This window comes from Entelurus aequoreus, linkage group LG07, assembly GCF_033978785.1.
Source record: "Entelurus aequoreus isolate RoL-2023_Sb linkage group LG07, RoL_Eaeq_v1.1, whole genome shotgun sequence".
NCBI classification, from domain to species: Eukaryota; Metazoa; Chordata; class Actinopteri; order Syngnathiformes; family Syngnathidae; genus Entelurus; species Entelurus aequoreus.
Window position 1 is genome coordinate 11051909 of NC_084737.1, and position 23017 is coordinate 11074925.

General features: G+C 45.1%; 1 protein-coding gene and 65 non-coding genes across 67 annotated transcripts in view; 1 reads left to right on the forward strand and 65 right to left on the reverse strand.

The window, feature by feature from the left end:
* The window catches only part of cd40 (CD40 molecule, TNF receptor superfamily member 5), a 94182-nt gene that overhangs the window by 19185 nt on the left and 51980 nt on the right, over positions 1-23017 (forward strand). The gene's annotated exons all lie outside the window — the stretch shown is intronic.
* On the reverse strand, positions 303-374 carry trnah-gug (transfer RNA histidin (anticodon GUG)). Its single transcript has one exon. It is a non-coding gene; the product is annotated as a tRNA-His (tRNA).
* trnar-acg (transfer RNA arginine (anticodon ACG)) lies at positions 445-517 on the reverse strand. Its single transcript has one exon. It is a non-coding gene; the product is annotated as a tRNA-Arg (tRNA).
* Positions 771-843, reverse strand: trnam-cau (transfer RNA methionine (anticodon CAU)). Its single transcript has one exon. It is a non-coding gene; the product is annotated as a tRNA-Met (tRNA).
* On the reverse strand, positions 1170-1241 carry trnah-gug (transfer RNA histidin (anticodon GUG)). The gene has a single exon. It is a non-coding gene; the product is annotated as a tRNA-His (tRNA).
* Positions 1312-1384, reverse strand: trnar-acg (transfer RNA arginine (anticodon ACG)). Its single transcript has one exon. It is a non-coding gene; the product is annotated as a tRNA-Arg (tRNA).
* On the reverse strand, positions 1638-1710 carry trnam-cau (transfer RNA methionine (anticodon CAU)). Its single transcript has one exon. It is a non-coding gene; the product is annotated as a tRNA-Met (tRNA).
* Positions 2178-2250, reverse strand: trnar-acg (transfer RNA arginine (anticodon ACG)). The gene has a single exon. It is a non-coding gene; the product is annotated as a tRNA-Arg (tRNA).
* Positions 2928-3000, reverse strand: trnar-acg (transfer RNA arginine (anticodon ACG)). The gene has a single exon. It is a non-coding gene; the product is annotated as a tRNA-Arg (tRNA).
* trnam-cau (transfer RNA methionine (anticodon CAU)) lies at positions 3254-3326 on the reverse strand. Its single transcript has one exon. It is a non-coding gene; the product is annotated as a tRNA-Met (tRNA).
* On the reverse strand, positions 3795-3867 carry trnar-acg (transfer RNA arginine (anticodon ACG)). Its single transcript has one exon. It is a non-coding gene; the product is annotated as a tRNA-Arg (tRNA).
* Positions 4121-4193, reverse strand: trnam-cau (transfer RNA methionine (anticodon CAU)). The gene has a single exon. It is a non-coding gene; the product is annotated as a tRNA-Met (tRNA).
* trnar-acg (transfer RNA arginine (anticodon ACG)) lies at positions 4662-4734 on the reverse strand. Its single transcript has one exon. It is a non-coding gene; the product is annotated as a tRNA-Arg (tRNA).
* Positions 4988-5060, reverse strand: trnam-cau (transfer RNA methionine (anticodon CAU)). Its single transcript has one exon. It is a non-coding gene; the product is annotated as a tRNA-Met (tRNA).
* On the reverse strand, positions 5387-5458 carry trnah-gug (transfer RNA histidin (anticodon GUG)). Its single transcript has one exon. It is a non-coding gene; the product is annotated as a tRNA-His (tRNA).
* Positions 5529-5601, reverse strand: trnar-acg (transfer RNA arginine (anticodon ACG)). Its single transcript has one exon. It is a non-coding gene; the product is annotated as a tRNA-Arg (tRNA).
* trnam-cau (transfer RNA methionine (anticodon CAU)) lies at positions 5853-5925 on the reverse strand. The gene has a single exon. It is a non-coding gene; the product is annotated as a tRNA-Met (tRNA).
* trnam-cau (transfer RNA methionine (anticodon CAU)) lies at positions 6670-6742 on the reverse strand. Its single transcript has one exon. It is a non-coding gene; the product is annotated as a tRNA-Met (tRNA).
* trnah-gug (transfer RNA histidin (anticodon GUG)) lies at positions 7069-7140 on the reverse strand. The gene has a single exon. It is a non-coding gene; the product is annotated as a tRNA-His (tRNA).
* trnam-cau (transfer RNA methionine (anticodon CAU)) lies at positions 7488-7560 on the reverse strand. The gene has a single exon. It is a non-coding gene; the product is annotated as a tRNA-Met (tRNA).
* On the reverse strand, positions 7888-7959 carry trnah-gug (transfer RNA histidin (anticodon GUG)). Its single transcript has one exon. It is a non-coding gene; the product is annotated as a tRNA-His (tRNA).
* trnar-acg (transfer RNA arginine (anticodon ACG)) lies at positions 8030-8102 on the reverse strand. Its single transcript has one exon. It is a non-coding gene; the product is annotated as a tRNA-Arg (tRNA).
* On the reverse strand, positions 8355-8427 carry trnam-cau (transfer RNA methionine (anticodon CAU)). The gene has a single exon. It is a non-coding gene; the product is annotated as a tRNA-Met (tRNA).
* Positions 8754-8825, reverse strand: trnah-gug (transfer RNA histidin (anticodon GUG)). Its single transcript has one exon. It is a non-coding gene; the product is annotated as a tRNA-His (tRNA).
* On the reverse strand, positions 8896-8968 carry trnar-acg (transfer RNA arginine (anticodon ACG)). Its single transcript has one exon. It is a non-coding gene; the product is annotated as a tRNA-Arg (tRNA).
* On the reverse strand, positions 9307-9379 carry trnam-cau (transfer RNA methionine (anticodon CAU)). The gene has a single exon. It is a non-coding gene; the product is annotated as a tRNA-Met (tRNA).
* On the reverse strand, positions 9706-9777 carry trnah-gug (transfer RNA histidin (anticodon GUG)). Its single transcript has one exon. It is a non-coding gene; the product is annotated as a tRNA-His (tRNA).
* On the reverse strand, positions 10125-10197 carry trnam-cau (transfer RNA methionine (anticodon CAU)). The gene has a single exon. It is a non-coding gene; the product is annotated as a tRNA-Met (tRNA).
* On the reverse strand, positions 10524-10595 carry trnah-gug (transfer RNA histidin (anticodon GUG)). Its single transcript has one exon. It is a non-coding gene; the product is annotated as a tRNA-His (tRNA).
* On the reverse strand, positions 10992-11064 carry trnam-cau (transfer RNA methionine (anticodon CAU)). Its single transcript has one exon. It is a non-coding gene; the product is annotated as a tRNA-Met (tRNA).
* On the reverse strand, positions 11392-11463 carry trnah-gug (transfer RNA histidin (anticodon GUG)). The gene has a single exon. It is a non-coding gene; the product is annotated as a tRNA-His (tRNA).
* trnar-acg (transfer RNA arginine (anticodon ACG)) lies at positions 11486-11558 on the reverse strand. Its single transcript has one exon. It is a non-coding gene; the product is annotated as a tRNA-Arg (tRNA).
* On the reverse strand, positions 11810-11882 carry trnam-cau (transfer RNA methionine (anticodon CAU)). The gene has a single exon. It is a non-coding gene; the product is annotated as a tRNA-Met (tRNA).
* On the reverse strand, positions 12594-12666 carry trnam-cau (transfer RNA methionine (anticodon CAU)). Its single transcript has one exon. It is a non-coding gene; the product is annotated as a tRNA-Met (tRNA).
* On the reverse strand, positions 12993-13064 carry trnah-gug (transfer RNA histidin (anticodon GUG)). Its single transcript has one exon. It is a non-coding gene; the product is annotated as a tRNA-His (tRNA).
* Positions 13135-13207, reverse strand: trnar-acg (transfer RNA arginine (anticodon ACG)). Its single transcript has one exon. It is a non-coding gene; the product is annotated as a tRNA-Arg (tRNA).
* On the reverse strand, positions 13410-13482 carry trnam-cau (transfer RNA methionine (anticodon CAU)). Its single transcript has one exon. It is a non-coding gene; the product is annotated as a tRNA-Met (tRNA).
* Positions 13810-13881, reverse strand: trnah-gug (transfer RNA histidin (anticodon GUG)). The gene has a single exon. It is a non-coding gene; the product is annotated as a tRNA-His (tRNA).
* trnar-acg (transfer RNA arginine (anticodon ACG)) lies at positions 13952-14024 on the reverse strand. Its single transcript has one exon. It is a non-coding gene; the product is annotated as a tRNA-Arg (tRNA).
* trnam-cau (transfer RNA methionine (anticodon CAU)) lies at positions 14278-14350 on the reverse strand. The gene has a single exon. It is a non-coding gene; the product is annotated as a tRNA-Met (tRNA).
* On the reverse strand, positions 14677-14748 carry trnah-gug (transfer RNA histidin (anticodon GUG)). The gene has a single exon. It is a non-coding gene; the product is annotated as a tRNA-His (tRNA).
* trnar-acg (transfer RNA arginine (anticodon ACG)) lies at positions 14819-14891 on the reverse strand. Its single transcript has one exon. It is a non-coding gene; the product is annotated as a tRNA-Arg (tRNA).
* trnam-cau (transfer RNA methionine (anticodon CAU)) lies at positions 15145-15217 on the reverse strand. The gene has a single exon. It is a non-coding gene; the product is annotated as a tRNA-Met (tRNA).
* trnah-gug (transfer RNA histidin (anticodon GUG)) lies at positions 15545-15616 on the reverse strand. The gene has a single exon. It is a non-coding gene; the product is annotated as a tRNA-His (tRNA).
* Positions 15963-16035, reverse strand: trnam-cau (transfer RNA methionine (anticodon CAU)). Its single transcript has one exon. It is a non-coding gene; the product is annotated as a tRNA-Met (tRNA).
* trnah-gug (transfer RNA histidin (anticodon GUG)) lies at positions 16363-16434 on the reverse strand. Its single transcript has one exon. It is a non-coding gene; the product is annotated as a tRNA-His (tRNA).
* On the reverse strand, positions 16505-16577 carry trnar-acg (transfer RNA arginine (anticodon ACG)). Its single transcript has one exon. It is a non-coding gene; the product is annotated as a tRNA-Arg (tRNA).
* On the reverse strand, positions 16831-16903 carry trnam-cau (transfer RNA methionine (anticodon CAU)). Its single transcript has one exon. It is a non-coding gene; the product is annotated as a tRNA-Met (tRNA).
* Positions 17230-17301, reverse strand: trnah-gug (transfer RNA histidin (anticodon GUG)). The gene has a single exon. It is a non-coding gene; the product is annotated as a tRNA-His (tRNA).
* trnar-acg (transfer RNA arginine (anticodon ACG)) lies at positions 17372-17444 on the reverse strand. The gene has a single exon. It is a non-coding gene; the product is annotated as a tRNA-Arg (tRNA).
* On the reverse strand, positions 17698-17770 carry trnam-cau (transfer RNA methionine (anticodon CAU)). The gene has a single exon. It is a non-coding gene; the product is annotated as a tRNA-Met (tRNA).
* trnah-gug (transfer RNA histidin (anticodon GUG)) lies at positions 18098-18169 on the reverse strand. The gene has a single exon. It is a non-coding gene; the product is annotated as a tRNA-His (tRNA).
* trnam-cau (transfer RNA methionine (anticodon CAU)) lies at positions 18516-18588 on the reverse strand. The gene has a single exon. It is a non-coding gene; the product is annotated as a tRNA-Met (tRNA).
* On the reverse strand, positions 18915-18986 carry trnah-gug (transfer RNA histidin (anticodon GUG)). The gene has a single exon. It is a non-coding gene; the product is annotated as a tRNA-His (tRNA).
* On the reverse strand, positions 19333-19405 carry trnam-cau (transfer RNA methionine (anticodon CAU)). Its single transcript has one exon. It is a non-coding gene; the product is annotated as a tRNA-Met (tRNA).
* Positions 19733-19804, reverse strand: trnah-gug (transfer RNA histidin (anticodon GUG)). Its single transcript has one exon. It is a non-coding gene; the product is annotated as a tRNA-His (tRNA).
* On the reverse strand, positions 19875-19947 carry trnar-acg (transfer RNA arginine (anticodon ACG)). Its single transcript has one exon. It is a non-coding gene; the product is annotated as a tRNA-Arg (tRNA).
* On the reverse strand, positions 20201-20273 carry trnam-cau (transfer RNA methionine (anticodon CAU)). Its single transcript has one exon. It is a non-coding gene; the product is annotated as a tRNA-Met (tRNA).
* trnam-cau (transfer RNA methionine (anticodon CAU)) lies at positions 20612-20684 on the reverse strand. The gene has a single exon. It is a non-coding gene; the product is annotated as a tRNA-Met (tRNA).
* Positions 21154-21226, reverse strand: trnar-acg (transfer RNA arginine (anticodon ACG)). The gene has a single exon. It is a non-coding gene; the product is annotated as a tRNA-Arg (tRNA).
* On the reverse strand, positions 21480-21552 carry trnam-cau (transfer RNA methionine (anticodon CAU)). The gene has a single exon. It is a non-coding gene; the product is annotated as a tRNA-Met (tRNA).
* Positions 21879-21950, reverse strand: trnah-gug (transfer RNA histidin (anticodon GUG)). The gene has a single exon. It is a non-coding gene; the product is annotated as a tRNA-His (tRNA).
* Positions 22021-22093, reverse strand: trnar-acg (transfer RNA arginine (anticodon ACG)). The gene has a single exon. It is a non-coding gene; the product is annotated as a tRNA-Arg (tRNA).
* Positions 22345-22417, reverse strand: trnam-cau (transfer RNA methionine (anticodon CAU)). Its single transcript has one exon. It is a non-coding gene; the product is annotated as a tRNA-Met (tRNA).
* trnah-gug (transfer RNA histidin (anticodon GUG)) lies at positions 22744-22815 on the reverse strand. The gene has a single exon. It is a non-coding gene; the product is annotated as a tRNA-His (tRNA).
* trnar-acg (transfer RNA arginine (anticodon ACG)) lies at positions 22886-22958 on the reverse strand. The gene has a single exon. It is a non-coding gene; the product is annotated as a tRNA-Arg (tRNA).

Below are 23017 nucleotides of genomic sequence, written 5' to 3' on the forward strand. Positions count from 1 at the left end.
AACTTAGTACCAACACCTATACGATCACAGGCGTCAACTATTTTTTTTTCAGCAAGTTTACCTCCAACACCTCTGGTTTCAGGTTAAACTGCAAAGCCTCCCGGGCTTGCCAGGAGTAGAGGCTAGAATTTTCTGAGTCATTGTCAGATACTTGGTGCCATGCGCCACTTGCAATTTGAACAACAAATCGGGAGCACGAGGCTGTACTGTAGCTTTTCTTTGTTATTCCACCTAACAACATGATGTGAAAAAGGAAATATTTGTAGATAACACACAAAAAGACCCACTGCAAGAAACTTGGTTGCTGTGACCCGGATTCGAACCGGGGTTCCTGCGGCCACAACGCAGAGTACTAACCACTATACGATCACAGCTGTTGACCGCTTTTGCTTCAGCAAATTAACCTACGGAAATTTGACTTCGGGTTAGAGTACAAAAGCTTGCCGAGCTAGCCAGGAGTCGAACCTAGAATCTTCTGATCCGTAGTTAGACGCGTTATCCATTGCGCCACTAGCCCTTGGTTGTGCCATTCTGGAGAATAACGCTGGACACGTAGATTGTTGACTCTGGTAAAAGGGGTTAAACACTGACAATGCTGTGACCATGAAGGAACTCAAACTCACTGAAAAGAAACATGACATCCCCGTGTGAGGATCGAGCTAATGGGCACTAGGGATTTTGAATAGTAGGCAAAATTCCCCCAAAAAATGACAAATCCTCTTTGAACAGTGACAATGAAGGGATTCCAACCCGCTAAAACAAGTAGCATATGCCCCGTGTGAGGATTGAACTCACGACCTTCAGATTATGAGACTGACGCGCTACCTACTGCGCTAACGAGGCAACGACTGTGTTCTTTGTACTAGCAACCTAGTTCCAACACCTATACGATCACAGGCGTCAACCATTTTTTTTCAGCAAGTTTACCTCCAACACCTCTGGTTTCAGGTTAAATTGCCAAAGCCTCCCGGGCTTGCCAGGAGTAGAGGCTAGAATTTTCTGATTCATTGTCAGATACTTGGTGCCATGCGCCACTTGCAATTTGAACAATAAATTGGGAGCACGAGTCTGTACTGTAGCTTTTCTTTGTTATCCCACCTAACAACATGATGTCAAAAAGGAAATATTTTTAGATAACACACAAAAAGACCCACTGCAAGAAACTTGGTTGCTGTGACCCGGATTCGAACCGGGGTTCCTGCGGCCACAACACAGAGTACTAACCACTATACGATCACAGCTGTTGACCGTTCTTGCTTCAGCAAATTAACCTACTGAAATTTGACTTTGGGTTAGAGTACAAAAGTTTGCCGAGCTAGCCAGGAGTCGAACCTAGAATCTTCTGATCCGTAGTCAGACGCGTTATCCATTGCGCCACTAGCCCTTGGTTGCACCATTCTGGAGAATAACACTGGACACGTAGATTGTTGACTCTGGTAAAAGGGGTTAAACACTGACAATGCTGTGACCATGACGGAACTCAAACTCACTGAAAAGAAACATGACTGCCCCGTGTGCGGATCGAGCTAATGGGCACTAGGGATTTTGTATAGTGGGCAAAATGCCCCCCAAAAATGACAAATCCTCTTTGAACAGTGACAATGAAGGGATTCCAACCCGCTAAAACAAGTAGCATATGCCCCGTGTGAGGCTTGAACTCACAACCTTCAGATTATGAGACTGACGCGCTACCTACTGCGCTAACGAGGCAACGACTATCTTCTTTGTACTAACAACCTAGTTCCAACACCTATACGATCACAGGCGTCAACCATTTTTTTTCAGCAAGTTTACCTCCAACACCTCTGGTTTCAGGTTAAATTGCCAAAGCCTCCCGGGCTTGCCAGGAGTGGAGGCTAGAATTTTCTGATTCATTGTCAGATACTTGGTGCCATGCGCCACTTCCAATTTGAACAATGAATCGGGAGCATGAGGCTGTACTGTAGCTTTTCTTTGTTATTCCACTTAACAAGATGAAGTCAAAAAACAAATATTTGTAGATAACACAAAAAAAACCCACTGCAAGAAACTTGGTTGCTGTGACCCGGATTAGAACCGGGGTTCCTGCGGCCACAACGCAGAGTACTAACCACTATACGATCACAGCTGTTGACCGTTTTTGCTCCATCAAATTAACCTACGGAAATTTGACTTCGGGTTAGAGTACAAAAGTTTGCCGAGCTAGCCAGGAGTCGAACCTAGAATCTTCTGATCCGTAGTCAGACACGTTATCCATTGCGCCACTAGCCCTTGGTTGTGCCAGTCTGGAGACTAACGCTGGACACGTAGGGATTTTGAATAGTAGGCAAAATGCCCCCCAAAAATGACAAATCCTCTTTGAACAGTGACAATGAAGGGATTCCAACCCGCTAAAACAAGTAGCATATGGACCGTGTGAGGCTTGAACTCACGATCTTCAGATTATGAGACTGACGCGCTAACTACTGCGCTAACGAGGCAACGACTATCTTCTTTGTACTAACAACCTAGTTCCAACACCTATACGATCACAGGCGTCAACCATTTTTTTTCAGCAAGTTTACCTCCAACACCTCTGGTTTCAGGTTAAATTGCCAAAGCCTCCCGGGCTTGCCAGGAGTAGAGGCTAGAATTTTCTGATTCATTGTCAGATACTTGGTGCCATGCGCACCTTGCAATTTGAACAATAAATTGGGAGCATGAGGCTGTACTGTAGCTTTTCTTTGTTATTCCACTTAACAAGATGAAGTCAAAAAACAAATATTTTTAGATAACACACAAAAAGACCCACTGCAAGAAACTTGGTTGCTGTGACCCGGATTCGAACCTGGGTTCCTGCGGCCACAACGCAGAGTACTAACCACTATACGATCACAGCTGTTGACTGTTTTTGCTTCAGCAAATTAACCTACGGAAATTTGACTTCGGGTTAGAGTACAAAAGTTTGACGAGCTAGCCAGGAGTCGAACCTAGAATCTTCTGATCCGTAGTCAGACACGTTATCCATTGCGCCACTAGCCCTTGGTTGTGCCATTCTGGAGAATAACGCTGGACACGTAGATTGTTGACTCTGGTAAAAGGGGTTAAACACTGACAATGCTGTGACCATGAAGGAACTCAAACTCACTGAAAAGAAACATGACCGCCCCGTGTGAGGATCGAGCTAATGGGCACTAGGGATTTTGAATAGTATGCAAAATTCCCCCCAAAAATGACAAATCCTCTTTGTACAGTGACAATGAAGGGATTCCAACCCGCTAAAACAAGTAGCATATGCCCCGTGTGAGGCTTGAACTCACGACCTTCAGATTATGAGACTGACGCGCTACCTACTGCGCTAACGAGGCAACGACTATCTTCTTTGTACTAACAACCTAGTTCCAACACCTATACGATCACAGGCGTCAACCATTTTTTTTCAGCAAGTTTACCTCCAACACCTCTGGTTTCAGGTTAAATTGCCAAAGCCTCCCGGGCTTGCCAGGAGTAGAGGCTAGAATTTTCTGATTCATTGTCAGATACTTGGTGCCATGCGCCACTTGCAATTTGAACAATAAATCGGGAGCATGAGGCTGTACTGTAGCTTTTCTTTATTATTCCACTTAACAAGATGAAGTCAAAAAACAAATATTTTTAGATAACACACAAAAAGACCCACTGCAAGAAACTTGGTTGCTGTGACCCGGATTCGAACCGGGGTTCCTGCGGCCACAACACAGAGTACCAACCACTATACGATCACAGCTGTTCACCACTTTTGCTTCAGCAAATTAACCTACGGAAATTTGACTTCGGGTTAGAGTACAAAAGTTTGATGAGCTAGCCAGGAGTCGAACCTAGAATCTTCTGATCCGTAGTCAGACACGTTATCCATTGCGCCACTAGCCCTTGGTTGTGCCATTGTGGAGAATAACGCTGGACACGTAGATTGTTGACTCTGGTAAAAGGGGTTAAACACTGACAATGCTGTGACCATGAAGGAACTCAAACTCACTGAAAAGAAACATGACTGCCCCGTGTGAGGATCGAGCTAATGGACACTAGGGATTTTGAATAGTAGGCAAAATTCCCCCCAAAAATGACAAATCCTCTTTGTACAGTGACAATGAAGGGATTCCAACCCGCTAAAACAAGTAGCATATGCCCCGTGTGAGGATTGAACTCACGACCTTCAGATTATGAGACTGACGCGCTACCTACTGCGCTAACGAGGCAACGACTGTCTTCTTTGTACTAACAACCTAGTTCCAACACCTATACGACCACAGGCGTCAACCATTTTTTTTCAGCAAGTTTACCTCCAACACCTCTGGTTTCAGGTTAAATTGCCAAAGCCTCCCGGGCTTGCCAGGAGTAGAGGCTAGAATTTTCTGATTCATTGTCAGATACTTGGTGCCATGCGCCACTTGCAATTTGAACAATAAATCGGGAGCATGAGGCTGTACTGTAGCTTTTCTTTATTATTCCACTTAACAAGATGAAGTCAAAAAACAAATATTTTTAGATAACACACAAAAAGACCCACTGCAAGAAACTTGGTTGCTGTGACCCGGATTCGAACCGGGGTTCCTGCGGCCACAACACAGAGTATTAACCACTATACGATCACAACTGTTGAGCACTTTTGCTTCAGCAAATTAACCTACGGAAATTTGACTTCGGGTTAGAGTACAAAAGTTTGCCGAGCTAGCCAGGAGTCGAACCTAGAATCTTCTGATCCGTAGTCAGACGCGTTATCCATTGCGCCACTAGCCCTTGGTTGCACCAATCTGGAGAATAACACTGGACACGTAGATTGTTGACTCTGGTAAAAGGGGTTAAACACTGACAATGCTGTGACCATGAAGGAACTCAAACTCACTGAAAAGAAACATGACTGCCCCGTGTGCGGATCGAGCTAATGGGCACTAGGGATTTTGAATAGTGGGCAAAATGCCCCCCAAAAATGACAAATCCTCTTTGAACAGTGACAATGAAGGGATTTCAACCCGCTAAAACAAGTAGCATATGCCCTGTGTGAGGATTGAACTCACGACCTTCAGATTATGAGACTGACGCGCTACCTACTGCGCTAACGAGGCAACGACTATCTTCTTTGTACTAACAACCTAGTTCCAACACCTATACGATCACAGGCGTCAACCATTTTTTTTCAGCAAGTTTACCTCCAACACCTCTGGTTTCAGGTTAAATTGCCAAAGCCTCCCGGGCTTGCCAGGAGTAGAGGCTAGAATTTTCTGATTCATTGTCAGATACTTGGTGCCATGCGCCACTTGCAATTTGAACAATAAATTGGGAGCATGAGGCTGTACTGTAGCTTTTCTTTGTTATTCCACTTAACAAGATGAAGTCAAAAAACAAATATTTTTAGATAACACACAAAAAGACCCACTGCAAGAAACTTGGTTGCTGTGACCCGGATTCGAACCGGGGTTCCTGCGGCCACAACGCAGAGTACTAACCACTATACGATCACAGCTGTTGACTGTTTTTACTTCAGCAAATTAACCTACAGAAATTTGACTTCGGGTTTGAGTACAAAAGTTTCCCGAACTAGCCAGGAGTCGAACCTAGAATCTTCTGATCCGTAGTCAGACGCGTTATCCATTGCACCACTAGCCCTTGGTTGCACCATACTGGAGAATAACGCTGGACACGTAGATTGTTGACTCTGGCAAAAGGGGTTAAACACTGACAATGCAGTGACCATGAAGGAACTCAAACTCACTGAAAAGAAACATGACTGCCCCGTGTGAGGATCGAGCTAATGGCACTAGGGATTTTGAATAGTAGGCAAAATTCCCCCAAAAATGACAAATCCTCTTTGAACAGTGACAATGAAGGGATTCCAACCCGCTAAAACAAGTAGCATATGCCCCATGTGAGGTTTGAACTCACGACCTTCAGATTATGAGACTGACGCGCTACCTACTGCGCTAACGAGGCAACGCCTATCTGCTTTGTACTAACAACTTAGTACCAACACCTATACGATCACAGGCGTCAACTATTTTTTTTTCAGCAAGTTTACCTCCAACACCTCTGGTTTCAGGTTAAACTGCAAAGCCTCCCGGGCTTGCCAGGAGTAGAGGCTAGAATTTTCTGAGTCATTGTCAGATACTTGGTGCCATGCGCCACTTGCAATTTGAACAACAAATCGGGAGCACGAGGCTGTACTGTAGCTTTTCTTTGTTATTCCACCTAACAACATGATGTCAAAAAGGAAATATTTGTAGATAGCACACAAAAAGACCCACTGCAAGAAACTTGGTTGCTGTGACCCGGATTCGAACCGGGGTTCCTGTGGCCACAACGCAGAGTACTAACCACTATACGATCACAGCTGTTGACCGTTTTTGCTTCTGCCGAGCTAGCCACGAGTCCAACCTAGAATCTTCTGATCCGTAGTCAGACGCTTTATCCATTGCGCCACTAGCCCTTAGTTGTGCCATTCTGGAGAATAACGCTGGAACGTAGATTGTTGACTCTGGCAAAAGGGGTTAAACACTGACAATGCAGTGACCATGAAGGAACTCAAACTCACTGAAAAGAAACATGACTGCCCCGTGTGAGGATCGAGCTAATGACACTAGGGATTTTGAATAGTAGGCAAAATTCCCCCCAAAAATGACAAATCCTCTTTGTACAGTGACAATGAAGGGATTCCAACCCGCTAAAACAAGTAGCATATGCCCCGTGTGAGGATTGAACTCACGACCTTCAGATTATGAGACTGACGCGCTACCTACTGCGCTAACGAGGCAACGACTGTCTTCTTTGTACTAACAACCTAGTTCCAACACCTATACGATCACAGGCGTCAACCATTTTTTTTCAGCAAGTTTACCTCCAACACCTCTGGTTTCAGGTTAAATTGCCAAAGCCTCCCGGGCTTGCCAGGAGTAGAGGCTAGAATTTTCTGATTCATTGTCAGATACTTGGTGCCATGCGCCACTTGCAATTTGAACAATAAATTGGGAGCATGAGGCTGTACTGTAGCTTTTCTTTGTTATTCCACTTAACAAGATGAAGTCAAAAAACAAATATTTTTAGATAACACACCAAAAGACCCACTGCAAGAAACTTGGTTGCTGTGACCCGGATTCGAACCGGGGTTCCTGCGGCCACAACGCAGAGTACTAACCACTATACGATCACAGCTCTTGACCGTTTTTGCTTTTGCCGAGCTAGCCAGGAGTCGAACCTAGAATCTTCTGATCCGTAGTCAGACGCTTTATCCATTGCGCCACTAGCCCTTAGTTGTGCCATTCTGGAGAATAACGCTGGACACGTAGATTGTTGACTCTGGCAAAAGGGGTTAAACACTGACAATGCAGTGACCATGAAGGAACTCAAACTCACTGAAAAGAAACATGACTGCCCCGTGTGAGGATCGAGCTAATGGCACTAAGGGTTTTGAATAGTAGGCAAAATTCCTCCCAAAAATGACAAATCCTCTTTGAGCAGTGACAATGAAGGGATTCCAACCCGCTAAAACAAGTAGCATATGCCCCGTGTGAGGATTGAACTCACGACCTTCAGATTATGAGACTGACGCGCTACCTACTGCGCTAACGAGGCAACGACTATCTTCTTTGTACTAACAACCTAGTTCCAACACCTATACGACCACAGGCGTCAACCATTTTTTTTTCAGCAAGTTTACCTCCAACACCTCTGGTTTCAGGTTAAATTGCCAAAGCCTCCCGGGCTTGCCAGGAGTAGAGGCTAGAATTTTCTGATTCATTGTCAGATACTTGGTGCCATGCGCCACTTGCAATTTGAACAACAAATCGGGAGCACGAGTCTGTACTGTAGCTTTTCTTTGTTATCCCACCTAACAACATGATGTCAAAAAGGAAATATTTGTAGATAACACAAAAAAAGACCCACTGCAAGAAACTTGGTTGCTGTGACCCGGATTCGAACCGGGGTTCCTGCGGCCACAACGCAGAGTACTAACCACTATACGATCACAGCTGTTGACCGTTTTTGCTTCAGCAAATTAACCTACGGAAATTTGACTTCGGGTTAGAGTACAAAAGTTTGCCGAGCTAGCCAGGAGTCGAACCTAGAATCTTCTGATCCGTAGTCAGACGTGTTATCCATTGCGCCACTAGCCCTTAGTTGTGCCATACTGGAGAATAACGCTGGACACATAGATTGTTGACTCTGGCAAAAGGGGTTAAACACTGACAATGCAGTGACCATGAAGGAACTCAAACTCACTGAAAAAAAACATGACTGCCCCGTGTGAGGATCGAGCTAATGACACTAGGGATTTTGAATAGTAGGCAAAATTCCCCCCAAATATGACAAATCCTCTTTGAACAGTGACAATGAAGGGATTCCAACCCGCTAAAACAAGTAGCATATGCCCCGTGTGAGGATTGAACTCTCGACCTTCAGATTATGAGACTGACGCGCTACCTACTGCGCTAACGAGGCAACGACTATCTACTTTGTACTAACAACTTAGTACCAACACCTATACGATCACAGGCGTCAACTATTTTTTTTTCAGCAAGTTTACCTCCAACACCTCTGGTTTCAGGTTAAATTGCAAAGCCTCCCGGGCTTGCCAGGAGTAGAGGCTAGAATTTTCTGAGTCATTGTCAGATACTTGGTGCCATGCGCCACTTGCAATTTGAACAACAAATCGGGAGCACGAGGCTGTACTGTAGCTTTTCTTTGTTATTCCACCTAACAACATGATGTCAAAAAGGAAATATTTGTAGATAACACACAAAAAGACCCACTGCAAGACACTTAGTTGCTGTGACCCGGATTCGAACCGGGGTTCCTGCGGCCACAACACAGAGTACTAACCACTATACGATCACAGCTGTTGACCACTTTTGCTTCAGCAAATTAACCTACAGAAATTTGACTTCGGGTTAGAGTACAAAAGTTTGCCGAACTAGCCAGGAGTCGAACCTAGAATCTTCTGATCCGTAGTTAGACGCGTTATCCATTGCGCCACTAGCCCTTGGTTGCACCATCCTGGAGCCAGGAGTCGAACCTAGAATCTTCTGATCCGTAGTCAGACGCATTATCCATTGCGCCACTAGCCCTTGGTTGTGCCATTCTGGAGGATAACGCTGGACACGTAGATTGTTGACTCTGGTAAAAGGGGTTAAACACTGACAATGCTGTGACCATGAAGGAACTCAAACTCACTGAAAAGAAACATGACTGCCCCGTGTGAGGATCGAGCTAATGGGCACTAGGGATTTTGAATAGTAGGCAAAATTCCCCCCAAAAATAACAAATCCTCTTTGAACAGTGACAATGAAGGGATTCCAACCCGCTAAAACAAGTAGCATATGCCCCGTGTGAGGTTTGAACTCACGACCTTCAGATTATGAGACTGACGCACTACCTACTGCGCTAACGAGGCAACGACTATCTGCTTTGTACTAACAACTTAGTACCAACACCTATACGATCACAGGCGTCAACTATTTTTTTTTCAGCAAGTTTACCTCCAACACCATTGGTTTCAGGTTAAACTGCAAAGCCTCCCGGGCTTGCCAGGAGTAGAGGCTAGAATTTTCTGAGTCATTGTCAGATACTTGGTGCCATGCGCCACTTGCAATTTGAACAACAAATCGGGAGCACGAGGCTGTACTGTAGCTTTTCTTTGTTATTCCACCTAACAACATGATGTCAAAAAGGAAATATTTGTAGATAACACACAAAAAGACCCACTGCAAGAAACTTGGTTGCTGTGACCCGGATTCGAACCGGGGTTCCTGCGGCCACAACGCAGAGTACTAACCACTATACGATCACAGCTCTTGACCGTTTTTGCTTTTGCCGAGCTAGCCAGGAGTCGAACCTAGAATCTTCTGATCCGTAGTCAGACGCTTTATCCATTGCGCCACTAGCCCTTAGTTGTGCCATTCTGGAGAATAACGCTGGACACGTAGATTGTTGACTCTGGCAAAAGGGGTTAAACACTGACAATGCAGTGACCATGAAGGAACTCAAACTCACTGAAAAGAAACATGACTGCCCCGTGTGAGGATCGAGCTAATGGCACTAAGGGTTTTGAATAGTAGGCAAAATTCCTCCCAAAAATGACAAATCCTCTTTGAACAGTGACAATGAAGGGATTCCAACCCGCTAAAACAAGTAGCATATGCCCCGTGTGAGGATAGAACTCACGACCTTCAGATTATGAGACTGACGCGCTACCTACTGCGCTAACGAGGCAACGACTGTCTTCTTTGTACTAACAACCTAGTTTCAACACCTATACGATCACAGGCGTCAACCATTTTTTTTCAGCAAGTTTACCTCCAACACCTCTGGTTTCAGGTTAAATTGCCAAAGCCTCCCGGGCTTGCCAGGAGTAGAGGCTAGAATTTTCTGATTCATTGTCAGATACTTGGTGCCATGCGCCACTTGCAATTTGAACAATAAATTGGGAGCATGAGGCTGTACTGTAGCTTTTCTTTGTTATTCCACTTAACAAGATGAAGTAAAAAAACAAATATTTTTAGATAACACACAAAAAGACCCACTGCAAGAAACTTGGTTGCTGTGACCCGGATTCGAACCGGGGTTCCTGCGGCCACAACGCAGAGTACTAACCACTATACGATCACAGCTGTTGACCGTTTTTGCTTCAGCAAATTAACCTACGGAAATTTGACTTCGGGTTAGAGTACAAAAGTTTGACGAGCTAGCCAGGAGTCTAACCTAGAATCTTCCGATCCGTAGTCAGACGCGTTATCCATTGCGCCACTAGCCCTTGGTTGTGCCATTCTGGAGAATAACACTGGACACGTAGATTGTTGACTCTGGTAAACGGGGTTAAACACTGACAATGCTGTGACCATGAAGGAACTCAAACTCACTGAAAAGAAACATGACTGCCCCGTGTGAGGATCGAGCTAATGGGCACTAGGGATTTTGAATAGTAGGCAAAATTCCCCCTAAAAATGACAAATCCTCTTTGAACAGTGACAATGAAGGGATTCCAACCCGCTAAAACAAGTAGCATATGCCCCGTGTGAGGATTGATCTCACGACCTTCAGATTATGAGACTGACGCGCTACCTACTGCGCTAACGAGGCAACGACTATCTTCTTTGTACTAACAACCTAATTCCAACACCTATACGATCACAGGCGTCAACCTTTTTTTTTTCAGCAAGTTTACCTCCAACACCTCTGGTTTCAGGTTAAATTGCCAAAGCCTCCCGGGCTTGCCAGGAGTAGAGGCTAGAATTTTCTGAGTCATTGTCAGATACTTGGTGCCATGCGCCACTTGCAATTTGAACAACAAATCGGGAGCACGAGGCTGTACTGTAGCTTTTCTTTGTTTTTCCACTTAACAAGATGAAGTCAAAAAACAAATATTTTTAGATAACACACAAAAAGACCCACTGCAAGAAACTTGGTTGCTGTGACCCGGATTCGAACCGGGGTTCCTGCGGCCACAACGCAGAGTACTAACCACTATACGATCACAGCTGTTGACCGTTTTTGCTTCTGCCGAGCTAGCCAGGAGTCGAACCTAGAATCTTCTGATCCGTAGTCAGACGCGTTATCCATTGCGCCACTAGCCCTTGGTTGTGACATTCTGGAGAATAACGCTGGACACGTAGATTGTTGACTCTGGTAAAAGGGGTTAAACACTGACAATGCAGTGACCATGAAAGAACTCAAACTCACTGAAAAGAAACATGACTGCCCCGTGTGAGGATCTAGCTAATGGCACTAGGGATTTTGAATAGTAGGCAAAATCCCCCCAAAAATAACAAATCCTCTTTGAACAGTGACAATGAAGGGATTCCAACCCGCTAAAACAAGTAGCATATGCCCCGTGTGAGGATTGAACTCACGACCTTCAGATTATGAGACTGACGCGCTACCTACTGCGCTAACGAGGCAACGACTATCTTCTTTGTACTAACAACCTAGTTCCAACACCTATACGATCACAGGCGTCAACCTTTTTTTTTTTAAATTGCCAAAGCCTCCCGGGCTTGCCAGGAGTAGAGGCTAGAATTTTCTGATTCATTGTCAGATACTTGGTGCCATGCGCCACTTCCAATTTGAACAATAAATCGGGAGCATGAGGCTGTACTGTAGCTTTTCTTTGTTATTCCACTTAACAAGATGAAGTCAAAAAACAAATATTTTTAGATAACACACAAAAAGACCCACTGCAAGAAACTTGGTTGCTGTGGCCCGGATTCGAACCGGGGTTCCTGCGGCCACAACGCAGAGTACTAACCACTATACGATCACAGCTGTTGACCGTTTTTGCTTCTGCCGAGCTAGCCAGGAGTCGAACCTAGAATCTTCTGATCCGTAGTCAGACGCTTGATCCATTGCGCCACTAGCCCTTAGTTGTGCCATTCTGGAGAATAACGCTGGTACGTAGATTGTTGACTCTGGTAAAAGGGGTTAAACACTGACAATGCTGTGACCATGAAGGAACTCAAACTAACTGAAAAGAAACATGACTGCCCCGTGTGCGGATCAAGCTAATGGGCACTAGGGATTTTGAATAGTGGGCAAAATGCACTCCAAAAATGACAAATCCTCTTTGAACAGTGACAATGAAGGGATTCCAACCCGCTAAAACAAGTAGCATATGCCCCGTGTGAGGATTGAACTCACGACCTTCAGATTATGAGACTGACGCGCTACCTACTGCGCTAACGAGGCAACGACTATCTTCTTTGTACTAACAACCTAGTTCCAACACCTATACGATCACAGGCGTCAACCATTTTTTTTCAGCAAGTTTACCTCCAACACCTCTGGTTTCAGGTTAAATTGCCAAAGCCTCCCGGGCTTGCCAGGAGTAGAGGCTAGAATTTTCTGATTCATTGTCAGATACTTGGTGCCATGCGCCACTTGCAATTTGAACAATAAATTGGGAGCATGAGGCTGTACTGTAGCTTTTCTTTGTTATTCCACTTAACAAGATGAAGTCAAAAAACAAATATTTTTAGATAACACACAAAAAGACCCACTGCAAGAAACTTGGTTGCTGTGACCCGGATTCGAACCGGGGTTCCTGCGGCCACAACGCAGAGTACTAACCACTATACGATCACAGCTGTTGACCGTTTTTGCTTCAGCAAATTAACCTACGGAAATTTGACTTCGGGTTAGAGTACAAAAGTTTGCCGAGCTAGCCAGAAGTCGAACCTAGAATCTTCTGATCCGTAGTCAGACGCGTTATCCATTGCGCCACTAGCCCTTGGTTGTGCCAGTCTGGAGACTAACGCTGGACACGTAGATTGTTGACTCTGGTAAAAGGGGTTAAACACTGACAATGCTGTGACCATGAAGGAACTCAAACTCACTGAAAAGAAACATGACTGCCCCGTGTGAGGATCGAGCTAATGGGCACTAGGGATTTTGAATAGTATAGATTTCAACCCGCTAAAACAAGTAGCATATGCCCCGTGTGAGGCTTCAACTCACGACCTTCAGATTATGAGACTGACACGCTACCTACTGCGCTAACGAGGCAACGACTATCTTCTTTGTACTAACAACCTAGTTCCAACACCTATACGATCACAGGCGTCAACTATTTTTTTTTCAGCAAGTTTACCTCCAACACCTCTGGTTTCAGGTTAAAATGCCAAAGCCTCCCGGGCTTGCCAGGAGTAGAGGCTAGAATTTTCTGAGTCATTGTCAGATACTTGGTGCCATGCGCCACTTGCAATTTGAACAACAAATCGGGAGCACGAGGCTGTACTGTAGCTTTTCTTTGTTATTCCACCTAACAACATGATGTCAAAAAGGAAACATTTGTAGATAACACACAAAAAGACCCACTGCAAGAAACTTGGTTGCTGTGACCCGGATTCGAACCGGGGTTCCTGCGGCCACAACGCAGAGTACTAACCACTATACGATCACAGCTGTTGACCGTTTTTGCTTCAGCAAATTAACCTACAGAAATTTGACTTCGGGTTAGAGTAATAAAGTTTGCCGAGCTAGCCAGGAGTCGAACCTAGAATCTTCTGATCCGTAGTCAGACGCGTTATCCATTGCGCCACTAGCCCTTGGTTGTGCCATTCTGGAGAATAACGTTGGACACGTAGATTGTTCACTCTGGTAAAAGGGGTTAAACACTGACAATGCAGTGACCATGAAGGAACTCAAACTCACTGAAAAGAAAAATGACTGCCCCGTGTGAGGATCGAGCTAATGGGCACTAGGGATTTTGAATAGTAGGCAGAATTCCCCCCAAAAATGACAAATCCTCTTTGAACAGTGACAATGAAGGGATTCCAACCCGCTAAAACAAGTAGCATATGCCCCGTGTGAGGATTGAACTCACGACCTTCAGATTATGAGACTGACGCGCTACCTACTGCGCTAACGAGGCAACGACTATCTTCTTTGTACTAACAACCTAGTTCCAACACCTATACGATCACAGGCGTCAACCATTTTTTTTCAGCAAGTTTACCTCCAACACCTCTGGTTTCAGGTTAAATTGCCAAAGCCTCCCGGGCTTGCCAGGAGTAGAGGCTAGAATTTTCTGATTCATTGTGAGATACTTGGTGCCATGCGCCACTTGCAATTTGAACAACAAATCGGGAGCACGAGGCTGTACTGTAGCTTTTCTTTGTTATTCCACTTAACAAGATGAAGTCAAAAAACAAATATTTTTAGATAACACACAAAAAGACCCACTGCAAGAAACTTGGTTGCTGTGACCCGGATTCGAACCGGGGTTCCTGCGGCCACAACGCAGAGTACTAACCACTATACGATCACAGCTGTTGACCGTTTTTGCTTCGGCAAATTAACCTACGGAAATTTGACTTCGGGTTTGAGTACAAAAGTTTGCCGAGCTAGCTAGGAGTCGAACCTAGAATCTTCTGATCCGTAGTCAGACGCGTTATCCATTGCGCCACTAGCCCTTGGTTGTGCCATTCTGGAGAATAACGCTGGACACGTAGATTGTTGACTCTGGTAAAAGGGGTTAAACACTGACAATGCTGTGACCATGAAGGAACTCAAACTCACTGAAAAGAAACATGACTGCCCCGTGTGAGGATCGAGCTAATGGGCACTAGGGATTTTGAATAGTAGGCAGAATTCCCCCCAAAAATGACAAATCCTCTTTGAACAGTGACAATGAAGGGATTCCAACCCGCTAAAACAAGTAGCATATGCCCCGTGTGAGGATTGAACTCACGACCTTCAGATTATGAGACTGACGCGCTACCTACTGCGCTAACGAGGCAACGACTATCTTCTTTGTACTAACAACCTAATTCCAACACCTATACGATCACAGGCGTCAACCATTTTTTTTTCAGCAAGTTTACCTCCAACACCTCTGGTTTCAGGTTAAATTGCCAAAGCCTCCCGGGCTTGCCAGGAGTAGAGGCTAGAATTATCTGAGTCATTGTCAGATACTTGGTGCCATGCGCCACTTGCAATTTGAACAACAAATCGGGAGCACGAGGCTGTACTGTAGCTTTTCTTTGTTATTCCACCTAACAACATGATGTCAAAAAGGAAATATTTTTAGATAACAAACAAAAAGACCCACTGCAAGAAACTTGGTTGCTGTGACCCGGATTCGAACCGGGGTTCCTGCGGCCACAACGCAGAGTACTAACCACTATACGATCACAGCTGTTGACCGTTTTTGCTTCTGCCGAGCTAGCCACGAGTCGAACCTAGAATCTTCTGATCCGTAGTCAGACGCTTTATCCATTGCGCCACTAGCCCTTAGTTGTGCCATTCTGGAGAATAACGCTGGACACGTAGATTGTTGACTCTGGCAAAAGGGGTTAAACACTGACAATGCAGTGACCATGAAGGAACTCAAACTCACTGAAAAGAAACATGACTGCCCCGTGTGAGGATCGAGCTAATGGCACTAGGGATTTTGAATAGTAGGCAAAATTCCCCCAAAAATGACAAATCCTCTTTGAACAGTGACAATGAAGGGATTCCAACCCGCTAAAACAAGTAGCATATGCCCCATGTGAGGATTGAACTCACGACCTTCAGATTATGAGACTGACGCGCTACCTACTGCGCTAACGAGGCAACGACGATCTGCTTTATACTAACAACTTAGTACCAACACCTATACGATCACAGGCGTCAACTATTTTTTTTTCAGCAAGTTTACCTCCAACACCTCTGGTTTCAGGTTAAAATGCCAAAGCCTCCCGGGCTTGCCAGGAGTAGAGGCTAGAATTTTCTGAGTCATTGTCAGATACTTGGTGCCATGCGCCACTTGCAATTTGAACAACAAATCGGGAGCACGAGGCTGTACTGTAGCTTTTCTTTGTTATTCCACCTAACAACATGATGTCAAAAAGGAAACATTTGTAGATAACACACAAAAAGACCCACTGCAAGAAACTTGGTTGCTGTGACCCGGATTCGAACCGGGGTTCCTGCGGCCACAACGCAGAGTACTAACCACTATACGATCACAGCTGTTGACCGTTTTTGCTTCAGCAAATTAACCTACAGAAATTTGACTTCGGGTTAGAGTAATAAAGTTTGCCGAGCTAGCCAGGAGTCGAACCTAGAATCTTCTGATCCGTAGTCAGACGCGTTATCCATTGCGCCACTAGCCCTTGGTTGTGCCATTCTGGAGAATAACGTTGGACACGTAGATTGTTCACTCTGGTAAAAGGGGTTAAACACTGACAATGCAGTGACCATGAAGGAACTCAAACTCACTGAAAAGAAAAATGACTGCCCCGTGTGAGGATCGAGCTAATGGGCACTAGGGATTTTGAATAGTAGGCAGAATTCCCCCCAAAAATGACAAATCCTCTTTGAACAGTGACAATGAAGGGATTCCAACCCGCTAAAACAAGTAGCATATGCCCCGTGTGAGGATTGAACTCACGACCTTCAGATTATGAGACTGACGCGCTACCTACTGCGCTAACGAGGCAACGACTATCTTCTTTGTACTAACAACCTAGTTCCAACACCTATACGATCACAGGCGTCAACCATTTTTTTTCAGCAAGTTTACCTCCAACACCTCTGGTTTCAGGTTAAATTGCCAAAGCCTCCCGGGCTTGCCAGGAGTAGAGGCTAGAATTTTCTGATTCATTGTCAGATACTTGGTGCCATGCGCCACTTGCAATTTGAACAACAAATCGGGAGCACGAGGCTGTACTGTAGCTTTTCTTTGTTATTCCACTTAACAAGATGAAGTCAAAAAACAAATATTTTTAGATAACACACAAAAAGACCCACTGCAAGAAACTTGGTTGCTGTGACCCGGATTCGAACCGGGGTTCCTGCGGCCACAACGCAGAGTACTAACCACTATACAATCACAGCTGTTGACCGTTTTTGCTTCAGCAAATTAACCTACGGAAATTTGACTTCGGGTTTGAGTACAAAAGTTTGCCGAGCTAGCTAGGAGTCGAACCTAGAATCTTCTGATCCGTAGTCAGACGCGTTATCCATTGCGCCACTAGCCCTTGGTTGTGCCATTCTGGAGAATAACGCTGGACACGTAGATTGTTGACTCTGGTAAAAGGGGTTAAACACTGACAATGCTGTGACCATGAAGGAACTCAAACTCACTGAAAAGAAACATGACTGCCCCGTGTGAGGATCGAGCTAATGGGCACTAGGGATTTTGAATAGTAGGCAGAATTCCCCCCAAAAATGACAAATCCTCTTTGAACAGTGACAATGAAGGGATTCCAACCCGCTAAAACAAGTAGCATATGCCCCGTGTGAGGATTGAACTCACGACCTTCAGATTATGAGACTGACGCGCTACCTACTGCGCTAACGAGGCAACGACTATCTTCTTTGTACTAACAACCTAATTCCAACACCTATACGATCACAGGCGTCAACCATTTTTTTTTCAGCAAGTTTACCTCCAACACCTCTGGTTTCAGGTTAAATTGCCAAAGCCTCCCGGGCTTGCCAGGAGTAGAGGCTAGAATTATCTGAGTCATTGTCAGATACTTGGTGCCATGCGCCACTTGCAATTTGAACAACAAATCGGGAGCACGAGGCTGTACTGTAGCTTTTCTTTGTTATTCCACCTAACAACATGATGTCAAAAAGGAAATATTTTTAGATAACAAACAAAAAGACCCACTGCAAGAAACTTGGTTGCTGTGACCCGGATTCGAACCGGGGTTCCTGCGGCCACAACGCAGAGTACTAACCACTATACGATCACAGCTGTTGACCGTTTTTGCTTCTGCCGAGCTAGCCACGAGTCGAACCTAGAATCTTCTGATCCGTAGTCAGACGCTTTATCCATTGCGCCACTAGCCCTTAGTTGTGCCATTCTGGAGAATAACGCTGGACACGTAGATTGTTGACTCTGGCAAAAGGGGTTAAACACTGACAATGCAGTGACCATGAAGGAACTCAAACTCACTGAAAAGAAACATGACTGCCCCGTGTGAGGATGGAGCTAATGGCACTAGGGATTTTGAATAGTAGGCAAAATTCCCCCAAAAATGACAAATCCTCTTTGAACAGTGACAATGAAGGGATTCCAACCCGCTAAAACAAGTAGCATATGCCCCGTGTGAGGATTGATCTCGCGACCTTCAGATTATGAGACTGACGCGCTACCTACTGCGCTAACGAGGCAACGACTATCTTCTTTGTACTAACAACCTAATTCCAACACCTATACGATCACAGGCGTCAACCTTTTTTTTTCAGCAAGTTTGCCTCCAACACCTCTGGTTTCAGGTTAAATTGCCAAAGCCTCCCGGGCTTGCCAGGAGTAGAGGCTAGAATTTTCTGAGTCATTGTCAGATACTTGGTGCCATGCGCCACTTGCAATTTGAACAACAAATCGGGAGCACGAGGCTGTACTGTAGCTTTTCTTTGTTATTCCACCTAACAACATGATGTCAAAAAGGAAATATTTGTAGATAATACACAAAAAGACCCACTGCAAGAAACTTGGTTGCTGTGACCCGGATTCGAACCGGGGTTCCTGCGGCCACAACGCAGAGTACTAACCACTATACGATCACAGCTGTTGACTGTTTTTGCTTCTGCCTAGCTAGCCAGGAGTCGAACCTAGAATATTCTGATCCGTAGTCAGACGCTTTATCCATTGCGCCACTAGCCCTTAGTTGTGCCATTCCGGAGAATAACGCTGGAACGGAGATTGTTGACTCTGGCAAAAGGGGTTGAACACTGACAATGCAGTGACCATGAAGGAACTCAAACTCACTGAAAAGAAACATGACTGCCCCGTGTGAGGATGGAGCTAATGGCACTAGGGATTTTGAATAGTAGGCAAAATTCCCCCCAAATATGACAAATCCTCTTTGAACAGTGACAATGAAGGGATTCCAACCCGCTAAAACAAGTAGCATATGCCCCATGTGAGGATTGAACTCACGACCTTCAGATTATGAGACTGACGCGCTACCTACTGCGCTAACGAGGCAACGACCATCTGCTTTGTACTAACAACTTAGTACCAACACCTATACGATCACAGGCGTACACTATTTTTTTTTCAGCAAGTTTACCTCCAACACCTCTGGTTTCAGGTTAAAATGCCAAAGCCTCCCGGGCTTGCCAGGAGTAGAGGCTAGAATTTTCTGAGTCATTGTCAGATACTTGGTGCCATGCGCCACTTGCAATTTGAACAACAAATCGGGAGCACGAGGCTGTACTGTAGCTTTTCTTTGTTATTCCACCTAACAACATGATGTCAAAAAGGAAACATTTGTAGATAACACACAAAAAGACCCACTGCAAGAAACTTGGTTGCTGTGACCCGGATTCGAACCGGGGTTCCTGCGGCCACAACGCAGAGTACTAACCACTATACGATCACAGCTGTTGACCGTTTTTGCTTCAGCAAATTAACCTACGGAAATTTAAATTCGGGTTGGAGTACAAAAGTTTGCCGAGCTAGCCAGGAGTCGAACCTAGAATCTTCTGATCCGTAGTCAGACGCGTTATCCATTGCGCCACTAGCCCTTGGTTGTGCCATTCTGGAGAATAACGCTGGACACGTAGATTGTTGACTCTGGTAAAAGGGGTTAAACACTGACAATGCTGTGACCATGAAGGAACTCAAACTCACTGAAAAGAAACATGACTGCCCCGTGTGAGGATCGAGCTAATGGGCACTAGGGATTTTGAATAGTAGGCAAAATTCCCCCCAAAAATAACAAATCCTCTTTGAACAGTGACAATGAAGGGATTCCAACCCGCTAAAACAAGTAGCATATGCCCCGTGTGAGGCTTGAACTCACGACCTTCAGATTATGAGACTGACGCGCTACCTACTGCGCTAACGAGGCAACGACTATCTTCTTTGTACTAACAACCTAGTTCCAACACCTATACGACCACAGGCGTCAACCATTTTTTTTCAGCAACTAGCCCTTGGTTGCACCATTCTGGAGAATAACACTGGACACGTAGATTGTTGACTCTGGTAAAAGGGGTTAAACACTGACAATGCTGTGACCATGAAGGAACTCAAACTCACTGAAAAGAAACATGACTGCCCCGTGTGCGGATCGAGCTAATGGGCACTAGGGATTTTGAATAGTGGGCAAAATGCCCCCCAAAAATTACAAATCCTCTTTGAACAGTGACAATGAAGGGATTTCAACCCGCTAAAACAAGTAGCATATGCCCCGTGTGAGGATTGAACTCACGACCTTCAGATTATGAGACTGACGCGCTACCTACTGCGCTAACGAGGCAACGACTAGCTTCTTTGTACTAACAACCTAGTTACAACACCTATACGATCACAGGCGTCAACTATTTTTTTTTCAGCAAGTTTACCTCCAACACCTCTGGTTTCAGGTTAAATTGCCAAAGCCTCCCGGGCTTGCCAGGAGTAGAGGCTAGAATTTTCGGATTCATTGTCAGATACTTGGTGCCATGCGCCACTTGCAATTTGAACAACAAATCGGGAGCACGAGGCTGTACTGTAGCTTTTCTTTGTTATCCCACCTAACAACATGATGTCAAAAAGGAAATATTTGTAGATAACACAAAAAAAGACCCACTGCAAGAAACTTGGTTGCTGTGACCCGGATTCGAACCGGGGTTCCTGCGGCCACAACGCAGAGTACTAACCACTATACGATAACAGCTGTTGACCGTTTTTGCTTTAGCAAATTAACCTACGGAAATTTGACTTCGGGTTAGAGTACAAAAGTTTGCCGAGCTAGCCAGGAGTCGAACCTAGAATCTTCTGATACGTAGTCAGACGCGTTATCCATTGCGCCACTAGCCCTTGGTTGTGCCATTCTGGAGAATAACGCTGGACACATAGATTGTTGACTCTGGTAAAAGGGGTTAAACACTGACAATGCTGTGACCATGAAGGAACTCAAACTCACTGAAAAGAAACATGACTGCCCCGTGTGAGGATCGAGCTAATGGGCACTAGGGATTTTGAATAGTGGGCAAAATTCCCCCCAAAAATAACAAATCCTCTTTGAACAGTGACAATGAAGGGATTCCAACCCGCTAAAACAAGTAGCATATGCCCCGTGTGAGGTTTGAACTCACTACCTTCAGATTATGAGACTGACGCGCTACCTACTGCGCTAACGAGGCAACGACTATCTGCTTTGTACTAACAACCTAGTTCCAACACCTATACGATCACAGGCGTCAACCATTTTTTTTCAGCAAGTTTACCTCCAACACCTCTGGTTTCAGGTTAAATTGCCAAAGCCTCCCGGGCTTGCCAGGAGTAGAGGCTAGAATTTTCTGATTCATTGTCAGATACTTGGTGCCATGCGCCACTTGCAATTTGAACAACAAATCGGGAGCACGAGGCTGTACTGTAGCTTTTCTTTGTTATCCCACCTAACAACATGATGTCAAAAAGGAAATATTTGTAGGTAACACACAAAAAGACCCACTGCAAGAAACACGGTTGCTGTGACCCGGATTCGAACCGGGGTTCCTGCGGCCACAACGCAGAGTACTAACCACTATACGATCACAGCTGTTGACCGTTTTTGCTTCAGCAAATTAACCTACAGAAATTTGACTTCGGGTTAGAGTAATAAAGTTTGCCGAGCTAGCCAGGAGTCGAACCTAGAATCTTCTGATCCGTAGTCAGACGCGTTATCCATTGCGCCACTAGCCCTTAGTTGTGCCATTCTGGAGAATAACGCTGGAACGTAGATTGTTGACTCTGGCAAAAGGGATTAAACACTGACAATGCAGTGACCATGAAGGAACTCAAACTCACTGAAAAGAAACATGACTGCCCCGTGTGAGGATCGAGCTAATGGCACTAGGGATTTTGAATAGTAGGCAAAATTCCCCCCAAATATGACAAATCCTCTTTGAACAGTGACAATGAAGGGATTCCAACCCGCTAAAACAAGTAGCATATGCCCCGTGTGAGGATTGAACTCACGACCTTCAGATTATGAGACTGACGCGCTACCTACTGCGCTAACGAGGCAACGACTATCTGCTTTGTACTAACAACTTAGTACCAACACCTATACGATCACAGGCGTCAACTATTTTTTTTTCAGCAAGTTTACCTCCAACACCTCTGGTTTCAGGTTAAACTGCAAAGCCTCCCGGGCTTGCCAGGAGTAGAGGCTAGAATTTTCTGAGTCATTGTCAGATACTTGGTGCCATGCGCCACTTGCAATTTGAACAACAAATCGGGAGCACGAGGCTGTACTGTAGCTTTTCTTTGTTATTCCACTTAACAAGATGAAGTCAAAAAACAAATATTTTTAGATAACACACAAAAAGACCCACTGCAAGAAACTTGGTTGCTGTGACCCGGATTCGAACCGGGGTTCCTGCGGCCACAACGCAGAGTACTAACCACTATACGATCACAGCTGTTGACCGTTTTTGCTTCAGCAAATTAACCTACGGAAATTTGACTTCGGGTTAGAGTACAAAAGTTTGCCGAGCTAGCCAGGAGTCGAACCTAGAATCTTCTGATCCGTAGTCAGACGCGTTATCCATTGCGCCACTAGCCCTTGGTTGCGCCATTCTGGAGAATAACACTGGGCACGTAGATTGTTGACTCTGGTAAAAG